Source organism: Anastrepha obliqua, chromosome 5 (assembly GCF_027943255.1).
Source record: "Anastrepha obliqua isolate idAnaObli1 chromosome 5, idAnaObli1_1.0, whole genome shotgun sequence".
Taxonomy (NCBI): domain Eukaryota; kingdom Metazoa; phylum Arthropoda; class Insecta; order Diptera; family Tephritidae; genus Anastrepha; species Anastrepha obliqua.
Genome location: NC_072896.1, coordinates 45,068,618 through 45,080,935, shown reverse-complemented (window position 1 = coordinate 45,080,935; position 12,318 = coordinate 45,068,618).

The following is a 12,318-nucleotide window of genomic DNA, read 5'->3' as shown; positions in this document are numbered from 1 at the left end:
GTGTTTGTGGTATTTACATTGGTTCTTAAGTACACAGAGCGACTATATTTATTTTTGGAGATAACTTACACAACATTGCACTTTCTTAGCCATTTTAATAAAAAACAAGCTAAGTACTTATATTTTAGACTTCGATGGCATATTACTACATCAACATTTTCCTTACAGTCCAGGATGGCTCTAGGACTACTTTAAATGTAACCTGCAGTCAGCAAACTCAGTGATCCTATATTTAGCTCTTTCGCATGCTCTCCAATCCCATGGAAGCATCGCAGCTTGGGGTGCCCTTTGGAACACATTTTGTGGCATTGGGGCAGTAGCACTAGAATCAGTAGTTATCTGCTCCGGCGATACGGCCTATGTCTACCAATGAATTTTCATGTTCATCATCACTAGCATTGACTGAGCAAAAAGTTTAATCATCAGTCAATTTTTGATACAAAAAAAGTACGTGTAGCGTAGTACACATAACGGGAAGTGAAACTTTCAAGGCAGACAAAGAAAGAGGGGGAGACCCGAGAGAGAATAAATGAGAGAGAGAGAGAAAGATTATATATCTAAATAAATTCACAACATTTACAGAGAATACAAATAGACAAAATTTACAAAAAGCGGAGAAGGGTCGACCGGTGTAGGTAAACGCCGGACACAAACCGTGGCAACAACACGCACTACTCTGAGCGTTTATCACCCGCACAAACGCAGCGATTCCAGGACCGTAGCAACGGCACAATTTACCGCAAGGCAATACCAATAAATTCGACGTCGGAATGGATAGCACTTTATAGTACGCACCAGCACTAGCCAGGAAACGGAAATAAGCGCCAAAAAGTAGGCCCCAAAAAACATGGGACCAAAAACCGCCCCAAACAGTAGGCACCAAGGAAATATAACGCCAAAAAGTTGGCACCAAATATATATTTCCCACAAGTTTGCGCCAACAAACAAGCGCCAAAAAGTAGACAGTGTTATTTCTCACTAGTAATTTGCAACCACAAGGCATTAAGGAAATATAACGCCAAAAAGTTGGCACCAAATATATATTTCCCACAAGTTTGCGCCAACAAACAAGCGCCAAAAAGTAGGCAGTGTTATTTCTCACTAGAAATTAGCAACCACAAGGAAAAACTCAGGAAAAATAGCCTAAAGTGTATCTAAGATATATAAGGTATAGCGCTCTCTCTCTCCTTTTCGTCTACGTTATATCTTTTTTCTCTCTCGCGGAACAAAAATGCCCAAAACGTTGCATGGCCTTGAAATTTTACTCTCCATTCTCGCTCGTCCATCGACGTCTAAGAAGTTTCCCCCAAAATTGCATGTGATATGAAAATATCTCTTGGCGTAGGAATAATTCTTATGAATTCTTGTATTAATTTTCTCATTTTCAGTGCACAGTGTGTAAATGTCATTTATTCATTACAAATCGACCCGCCTTAATGAAAATCGCTCTATTCAAGCATTTGTTATGGCAAAGTATCATTTAATTATTGCCAATTATATTATTCTGTTTATTCGTTGAAGGTAGATAAATTTGTATGCTTGCCTTATATGTTCATACATTTGGTTGCATGCTGACAATGAATATATCCATTATCTTCAACTTGTCAGTATGTACACACACACACACACACACACACACACATCTACATACACATTTGTATATCTGCCACTTTTAACAAGCCATCGCTAAATTACTCTGCCGTCAGTAGATGTGTATATTTTGTTGACCCTTCCATACCCCTTTCCTCCCCTTTCCCCCGTGATATTCCTTTTGCTCAGCTATTTGTCGCTGAATATTTATGTATTTGCCGTTGGCTCGCTTAATTGAATTAGTCGGTTATTACCGAACAACACAACGCCATCATCTTTTTCATAAGACAGCTCCTCAACTTGTCATTCCTTTTGAATTGCCTTCAATGTTGACATCAGCCAAGTTGACAGTCGCATTCACTGTCGCAATGTACGCTGCCAAACTGTCAATGTTTTCCCACTGTCATCATCTTCATAAGATCATTGACTCCCAAATTGGCGGTTTGAGCATACACTTTTGAAATGTTGGGTTTTTTTAATATTTTAATCTTTTTTATTTTTATTTTTTATTTTTGCTATGTCATGATTGTGCAAATTTAGTTATCTAGGTTTTACATTTTCAAATGAGATAAATATTTTTCTAATTTCTTCAAATTTCAACAATATTCCAAGTATGTGAATGACATTAAGCCATTTTGCAGTGAGGCAAAGGCCCGAAACAACAACAAGTGTAGGCAAGAAAATTGACTATTCCAGAAGATTTTAAGGTAAACGATTGTATGCTGAAGATCTGCCGAAGTTTTTGAAATTATTTTTTTTTATTCAGTGGGAAATCGATTTATATAATATATTATATTTTTTTATTTTTATTTATTGGGAATTCGATTTACCATTTTTAATTAATACCTCGCTGAGCTTTTATATTTACACAGATTTCGAAGTGCCAATTGAAAATACCTTTTTGAGCTGAACCATTTAGTCAAAAATTCGGGTAAAAATTTAAAGCCATCAGCGAACTCGAAACCATAAAGAACCAAATATCCATAACTCTGTATGACTACCATTCTAATCCTCATATATAGTATGTCGCTTTTTCCGAGTCAGGATATTACTTTAGTGTTTCTCTTTTTGGTTTTAGCTATTGATAGGTGAACTGCTATTGTGGTATCACGATGGATGGACAACGCTCTAAGTGAGTTGGTTTAAAGACCGACTGTCTCTTCCACCTTTACCACTTCTAGGTAGGTAGGCTATCTGACACAACTTTGATTACTTTCGTTTCTTTAATTTCATCTGTGCTGCATCTTTTGTCAAGTAAGAGACTCTCGGTTTTTCCTTTTTTCTTTTTAACTGTGGCCGAGTTCTTTGTATACCCACCAGCATCCAATTTTCTAAATTTTTTTTGTATAAAAAATGGTTAAAAAGAAGTGTAATGACAGAAATATACCATATGGTTTAAAATGTTCTTATAAATTGAGATCAATTTCAAAACCTACTTGTAGCATAGAAAAATGATTTCCAAAAATACTGTAAATTGTTCAAATATCAGAAAGCTATATACATATTTTGGAGGGGCTTGAGGTCTTGAATAGAAATAATATTTCGCCTCAGAAATCCTCGGTAAATCAAAGCTTGATCTTGTTACAAAACAGCAATCGACAGTATAGATGTACCAAACGAGCTTAATCCACCAAAAATTTGTCACGGAAGAAGCACCTCATAGCAAAAGGGCGGCTGTTTTTTCAGAAAATCTAGTCATTTCGCAACTTTCCACTAGAGGAACTTAAAATTATAAATTGTGAGTGGTACACAACTATTTGTTTCTCAGAAGTTTTCGGGAAATTAAGGAAAACAACCGCCTAGACAATGCGAGCTCTCACATATAAGAAGAGAGTTTTTGAGCACTCAAAAGAACGAATTAATTGGTCACCCACCTTACAGCCCTGATTTGGTATTTAAAGATTTCTTTTTGTTCCAGAAGATCAAGAAAAAAGTATGGGGTCACCGTTTTTGAACGCCTGAAGGAGCTGATGGAGCTTTTAAACAGCGCGTTTTGGAGTTGTCCACTTCTAAGGGGCAAAAGTGGTTTGAAAATGAGTTCAAGCGAATGCAGAATATTTGGAGAAAGAATAAAGCCATTTTCATTATTATTTTGCAATATTTTCATTATTGGGCCAATTAGGTAAAAGGCAACTCTCGTATTTTTAAACATCAAAATGTTTCACATCCGATTTTTTTATTTGTACCAGTGACCATTACTTGATATATCCTATTTAAAGGAGTTGTCTAAGGTATCGAAGTTTGCAAAACATTTGCAGAAGGGAGAAGGACGTTTTTCCTCCTTATTCAAGTTTTTAGCTTTTTAGAAAATCTTCAGGTAGACAAGCTTAGTGTTTCTGCACGGCATCTTTTAAGGAAATGCCTTGTTTTAGTTGGAATTCTAGCATTTAAATTCCTCTTTGCGATTCCTGAACGTTTCCGTTTCTCAAAATTCCGTTCCTCTTATGTTGCCATGAAGCCTGAAATTATTTCTGCTTATGGCTACACTATCAGATGGAACTGCTTCGAAGTCGTGCGGCAAAACTACTATTATTGATCCGGCTTGTCGGACAAAACTAAACGTTTTTAGTATTAACAAGTTACCCAATGTTTCAAGTCTACATGGAGATATATTCCTTAAAGGAAGAGCTGCAAGTATTTCGTCTCGAATATTTTGTTTCAGCTATCTAATAGTCTCTGGTTTATTAAGATTCACTTTGTCTTTTAAATATCCCCATAAAAGAACTCGGGCGGAGTCAAATCTGGCGAACGAGGTGGCCAATGGAAATCTGAATTTTTGGAAATCAGACGTTCGCCAAAAATTTTACGCAGCAGGTCCATAGTTTGCCTAGTAGTATGCGCAGTTGCTCCATCTTGTTGAAACCACAAATTAGGATACTGCTCCGCCATTGGCCGCAAAAAGTTTTCAATCAATGTTCTGTAAGAAGCTCCTGAAATCGATTCTGGCGTTTCATCCTAATTTTCGAAGAAATATGGGTGCGACTGATGTTGGTGTGTTGCCCTTCACAATCTAAGGTTTTGTTTGTTGACATAACCATTTAAATGGAAATGCGCTTCATCCGACATCAAAACATTATTATTTAAAAAATCAATTTGTGTGGCTAATTGTGTAAAACGAATAGGCTATTGTAGTCGTTGTCGGTGGTCTTGCGGTAGGGTTCCATAATAAATTTCCAACAATTCAATCATAACCTACAAAAAGAGAAAAATAAATATGTCAAAGAATAAAAAAGTTATTTGTGCTTAACATTAGTAGGTCTTATTTGGCCTACCCTGTACATTTCATATAATTGTATACTTTAATCACATTGTCAAAAGTAACATTATTTAATAGAGTGGATGGTACCATAGTTCCAAATGCAGTAGTTCGTTTGGTGGTTAGTGTTGGACAGAGATCTAGGATGTGTTCGATGGAGAGATGCCCTCCACAAAACTCACAAGTCGGGGAAGGAGAGCCGAGGAGAAGATGTTCGTGTGTTAGTTTAGTATGACCGAGTCTCAGACGCATGAAAGTTGTGATCTGGTGTTTGAGAAGGGTAGTTGGGAATAGGGATTTTTTACAATCAGGATTTATAAGGGTGTATGGATGATTAAATTGAGACCATTCATCCTTTTTTTTCAAGTGGGAAGAATGAAGGTGGATAGTTTTAAGGATGTCATTCGAAGAGAATATAGAAATTTAAATGCTTTTGATAAAACAAAAAACATACGAAAATATTAACACAATTTTTTTTTTATTTATTATGAATGAACTAAGTAATAAATTGAAAAAATTCAACCATTATTCTCTACATGTTCACATGTGTAATCAAAAAAATATAATATTATTGTGAGTTTACAGTTGAATTTTCAAGTGAATTGGTCAAAATTTGTTCGAGTTATCAGTCCGAGCGACTTAAAAAATGTAGTTTCGAGAAAAGCGCGTTTAAAATTTTCGGCACCGGATAGATATCGATACAAGACTGAGAGGCGCTAAGCAAACATTCATGTATAAAATTTTAGGTGTTTTCTCCGCCTTAATCCTAAGTATATTAGGACATTTTTTAGTAAAACCAAAATGAAATTTTTATAGTCACCTAAAGGCTCAATACATTTTAGAGCACAACAATATTTTTTGTAAATTATTGTGTCAATCCAGTTGAGACGCTCTTTGCTGAGAGTCTGCGAGATGTACGCCTTTTGAATTTTATTCCTTTCTCTCGCACTCGCTGAAACGGAACATTCTCACTCTCAGTTTTCTCAGTCCTGAACCGCAGTAAAAATATGGAAAATAAGAGATTATTAGCTATTTTTTGATAATTTTAAAAATTATTTTTCTATACTAATATTATAAAGAGGAAAACTTTGTTTGTTTGTTTGTTACGAATAGGCTCAAAAACTACTGGACCGATTTTAAAAATTCTTTCACCATTCGAAAGCTACATTATCCACGAGTAACATGGATTATATTTTATTTTGGAAATAGGGCTCGAGATATAGGTCAAAACGTGGACCCGGGTAACCTTCGGACGTGTATGTACAATATGGGTATCAAATGAAAGCTGTTGGTGAATGCTTTAGTACAGAGTATTTTTCATGCCGCTCCGTGACTGGGGTCTCGAGATATAGGTCAAAACGTGGACCCAGGTAACCTTCGGATGTGTATGTACAATATGGGTATCAAATTGAAGCTGTTGGTGAATGCTTTAGTACAGAGTATTTTTCATGCCGCTCCGTGACTGGGGTCTCGAGATATAGGTCAAAACGTGGACCCGGGTAACCTTTGGTTGTGTATGTACAATAGGGGTATCAAATGAAAGCTGTTGATAAGTGCTTTAATACGGGGTAATTTTCATACCTATTGATGACTAGGGTCTGGAAATATATGCCAAAACGTGGACCCGCCGTGTCTTTGCACCGAATTAAACCAAACTTACACACATTGTTAAGGAGGTATTGAAGATGGTTTCCGTATAGTTTGGATACCTATTGGTAGATAGGGTCTCGAGATATAGGTCAAAACGTGGACCCGGGTAACCTTCGGATGTGTATGTACAATATGGGTATCAAATGAAAGCTGTTGATAAGTGCTTTAATACGGGGTAATTTTCATACCTATTGATGACTAAGGTCTGGAAATATATGCCAAAACGTGGACCCGCCGTGTCTTTGCACCGAATTAAACCAAACTTACACACATTGTTAAGGAGGTATTGAAGATGGTTTCCGTATAGTTTGGATTCCTATTGGTAGATAGGGTCTCGAGATATAGGTCAAAACGTGGACCCGGGTAACCTTCGGATGTGTATGTACAATATGGGTATCAAATGGAAGCTGTTGGTGAATGCTTTAGTTCAGAGTATTTCCATCCGCTCCGTGACTAGGGTCTCGAGATAGAGACCAAAACGTGGACCCTAGAATGTGTTTGTACAATATGGATATCAAATGAAAGCTGTTGATAAGTGCTTTAATACGGGGTAATTTTCATACCTATTGATGACTAGGGTCTCGAAATATATGCCAAAACGTGGAACCGCCGTGTCTTTGAACCGAATTAAACCAAACTTACACACATTGTAAAGTAGATATTGAAGATGATTTCCGTATAGTTTGAATACCTATTGGTAGATAGGGTCTCGAGATATAGGTCAAAACGTGGACCCGGGTAACCTTCGGATGTGTATGTACAATATGGGTATCAAATGGAAGCTGTTGGTGAATGCTTTAGTTCAGAGTATTTTTCATGCCACTCCGTGACTAGGGTCTCGAGATAGAGACCAAAACGTGGAGCCTAGAATGTGTTTGTACAATATGGATATCAAATTGAAGCTGTTGGGGAATGCTTTAGTACAGAGTATTTTTCATGCCGCTCCGTGACTGGGGTCTCGAGATATAGGTCAAAACGTGGACCCGGGTAACCTTTGGTTGTGTATGTACAATATGGGTATCAAATGAAAGCTGTTGATAAGTGCTTTAATACGGGGTAATTTTCATACCTATTGATGACTAGGGTCTCGAAATATATGCCAAAACGTGGACCCGCCGTGTCTTTGCACCGAATTAAACCAAACTTACGCACATTGTTAAGTAAGTATTGAAAATGGGTTTCGTAAAGTTTGGTTGTAATTCGGAGCACTGGCAACGGGTACACCGTTCTTTTGAACCATCCATAATGTCGGTTACTTTTTTAACGCTTGGGGCGGAACTGAACTGTCAAATTGACAGTGTGAGTTACAATGGGTCTATATTTCTTTCTGATTTGGATGCCATAAGGAAAAAACGTAAGTGCAACATGTAAAAATTGTTTGTGAATTTTTTTGGAGTGGATTTTGGAACAGTGAATAATTTCTTACGAAATTTGAGAATTTAATGTGAAATCCGAATGAAATTATGTGTTCGTGAAAAAAAAAATTTTTTCGTTTTTTTTTTTGAAAAATATAAATGGATAATGGTTAAAAAAGCTACAATGCTTAATAAAACATATAAATTGAAACGAAAAATTCATGGATGATCAGGAAAAAAGACGATTGTTTATTCATATGCGTTGATTTGACATTTAAAAACAATCTTCTTTTTTCCTGATTTTCAATTTATATTTTATATTTACTCAAAAACAAATAGAAAAACAAAAAATATTGTTTATGCCAAAGCGCTTGAATAAAGAATAAAGAAATAAATAATATGAAAATCATATATTTTCTGTTCTAAACCATATCTATTCTATTTTAGTGTGCCCAGCGAAGGGGGCCGGGTTTGCTAGTAATATAATAATTTCTTAATCCAAAAAATATATATGAATAAAAGTTTTCGGTACGCAAACTTCTATACACGTCTCTCAGACGTATGTGCGTTTACTTCGAAGTGCAAAAAAAAACGTTATCTCGGCAGTGTTAGTGAGCATTAATTCTCATAAAAAAAAAATGTAATGTAGTAATGAGAAATATCGATCTAACCTCTGGCATATTTAATCAAAGCAGCGTCAAGCCTTTTTCATTTAGCTTTTACTTTTTTATTTTTCATTCACTCAAAGGTGCTACTATTGATTCATTTCGAAATTAAGCCGCATTGCCAACGAAAAAAAAAATCGTTCATAAACAACGTTGACATCATTTTACAATTTCTAAGTACATATGTACATACACATGTACAATCACGAAATACACGAAAAAACACCCATTATTGTGCAAATGAAATAAAAACGACTGCACTTACAAAATATTGAACAAATTCGAGTACAACTATGAGTGCGAGGGACAAGTTGTTGCAACAAGAAACGATGAGATACGATCGGTAAACTATTTTACTGAGGCCGATGCTTCACCAAAAAAACAAAAAGTGGGTGAAAAAGTACAGAAAATGGTCTGAAATATGAAATATCAAAAAAAAAAAATTAAAAAAAATCAACAGTAAATACCATAAGTAGAGTACCGGCGGAAACGCGCTGTACTAACACAAGCGAACCATTTACCTAAAATATTATATTGTTGAAGCCGTTGGCGTTAGTGCAGTCGCAATCGTTGTTGGTGCTATTGTGGTTGGTATTGGTAAAGTGGAAGTTCCCTGTAGAGAAAACTACTAATTCTGAACTGGCGATTTAGTTGGGGATTTAGAACCATAGATAGCAGGCAAGTGTGTATTTTCTTTCCAATTGGCATACAATTCATACAGTTTTAATATTGATGTCTTAGGAAGTGACCCAGTTTTGAACTTTTGCTGAAGTTGTCTTAAAATAATGAGTTTTTTGTCTAAATAAAAAACGCAAATTTTAGGTAGACGGGACTCTTTTCTATGGTTCATCAGTTCTGGAGATTAATAAAGGGTTTTCCAATAAGCGGTGTTATTTTGATATTCAAAGAAAAAAGAAAAGAATTCCTTCTTTGAGGTCTTCAATCGACCTTGGGTTGTTTGCGTAAACCTTCACTTTCACGTCGAACCAAAGAAAAAAGTCACAAGGTGTTAAATCACAAGATCTCGATGGCCATTTGCTATCACCTCTTCGAGAGATAACACGGTCCGGAAACTTTTGCCGTAAAAGATCAATGGTTTCGTTGCTTATGTGGCACGTAGCGCCGTCTTGTTGAAAATATACATTGTCCAGTGTGAAACAACGTGCCGAGATTGGTTCCGTCGCTTCAAAGACGGTAATTTTAATGTTGACAACCGGCCGCATGAAGGAAGGCCAAAAACCTTCGTAGACGCTGATTTGAAGGCATTGCTCAATGAGGATCCGTATCAAACGCAAGCAGAGATTGCTTTAGTATTAGGAGTTACCCACCAATCCATTTCCAACCGATTGCATGCTTTGGGAATGATTCAGAAACAGGGGACTTGAGTTCCTTATGAGTTAAAACCAAGAGATGTTGAACGTCGTTTTTTCGCCTGTGAACAACTGCTCCAGCGGCAAAAAAGGAACGAGGTTCCTTCATCGCATCGTGACAGGTGATGAAAAATGGATTCATTACAGCAATCCAAAGAAAATAAAGTCATGGGGACTGCCCGCTCTACGTCAGCTTCTACGTCGTCGCCTCGGCCGAATATTCACGCTGCGAAGGTTATGCTATGTATTTGGTGGGACCAAATTGATGTTATTATTATGAATTGTTAAAACCAAGCGAAACCATCACTGGAGATCTGTATCGACTTGAATTGATGCGATTAAGCCGAGCACTGCGCGAGAAGCCGCCGCAATATGCGGAGAGGCATGAAAAAGTGATTCTACAGCATGACAAAGCTCGGCTGAACATTGCGAAACCCTCTAAAACTGTGAAATGGGAAATGCTACCCCACCCGCCATATTCTCCAGATATTCCACCGTCCGATTATCACCTGTTCCGATCCATGTCACATGGTCTAGCTGACCAGCAGTTCCATTCAAATGAAGACATCATAAAATATATTAGCTTGATCCGTGGATAGTCTAAAAAGATGAACAGTTTTACCCCGACGGTATACGAGATCTACCAGAAAGATGGAAAAAGTAGTAGCCAGTGGGCAATACTTTCAATGGTTCACTTGTAACCATTTTTTCAGAAAATGTTTGTATTTTCATCAAAAAAACAGCGAGAACTTAGTTGCACACCTAATACAATAACTTAGATGATTGAAATAGGTGAGTAAGTAAAAAAATATGCACAGTTGGAAGCAAAAGCGTCCATATGTTTTCTCAAAACAGTTACATTTTTCGGCACTTAGCAGCCGATTTTGCTCCACACTGCCGATTGTTACGTAATTGCCCAAGAAAAACCACATTTTTCACAGAAGTTTCAGGGAAGTTTTTTTTTCATTTCAAAATCGGTGTGCATCTGCATCGGAAATTGCAGTAGTGCGTGCCCTTTAGTTTGATTTGTTGCTAGAGTTCAAGTTTTCCCTGCAGGGTTCTGTGATGCTGTGCGATAGTGTTGAATTCATTATTATACTTGGAATTATGCTTCTCGTACTTGTTGTTGTTGTATTTATCACATTACCAGACGCAAAGTGTAGGTGTTTTTGTCGGTGTCGGTGTTGGTGTTGATTTTGATTTTGACTACCTTGTGCGCTGCGGCATAGTAAACGAGTTTCCGTTAAAAAAAAGCTTATTTCGGTATATTCCTTTGCTTATTTGTATTCATATGAATTCGCTTTGTTTATTTTTCTTTTTTTTGTATTAATTTTTTCTCAATTTAACCGTGTGTTTCGTGGTATTTTGTTGCTTTTGCTCTGTTTTTCATTGTTATCGTCTTTATTAATACAACAAAAACAGAACAAATAAACAGAACTAAAACTGTAACAATAGTAAAGTCTAATTTGGAGCGGCTTGACGAATTTCGTAAATTTTTTTCAATATATTTTGATTTGCTTTTAAATGTTTTATTAATTTTTGTTTTTGGTTTTTTTATTCGATTTTCCTCGGCGCTTCTCTTTAGTAATGGCGCTGTACACGTGTTGCTGTGCTTATTAAGGAAAAAAATACATTTAGAATTGGTAGCGTCCATAAAACGTAAACAAATAGAAGTGTTGTGGCTTGTAATTTTAAATTTTGTACGATATCTAATTAAAATCAAGTTTTGGTAACTGCGCCGGCTCGTTCAGCACCAGCGCCGACATTCTTGTCAGCTGATTGTGCGGCTGGTCTAGGCGTATGTAGGTGTAAATGTGTATCTGTTGTTTGTATAGGTTCTCATGCTCACATCCAATGGAGTTTTTGCAAATATTATATCAACACTTGGTTTTTGCACACCTGAGACACATTTTTAATTAACCCTTTCAGTATGGTTTTTGTTTATTCAAGATGAAGTCCAAAATAAACCAGACTGAGCTAAAATAGAAATGATAGGAGCTTTGTTCTGATAACTTCGAGTTTCTTCTTCTTCTTAATTGGCGCGATAAGCGCTTACGCGATTTTGGCCGAGTTAAACAAAGCGCGCCAGTCGTTTCTTTCTCATGCTAATCGGCGCCAGTTGGACACACCAAGTGAAGTCAAATCCTTCTCCACCTGATCTTTCCAACGCAAAGGAGGCCTTCCTCTTCCTCTGCTACCACCAGCTGGTACCGCATCGAATACTTTCAAAGCCGGAGCGTTTGTATCTATTCAGACGACATGACCTAGCCAACGTAGCCGCTGGATCTTTATTCGCTGCGCTATGTCTATGTCGTCGTAAAGCTCATACAGCTCATCGTTCCATCGCCTGCGATATTCGCCGTTGCCAACGTGCAAAGAACAAAAAATATTTCGCAGAATCTTTCTCTCGAACACTCCAAGCGTCGCTTCAT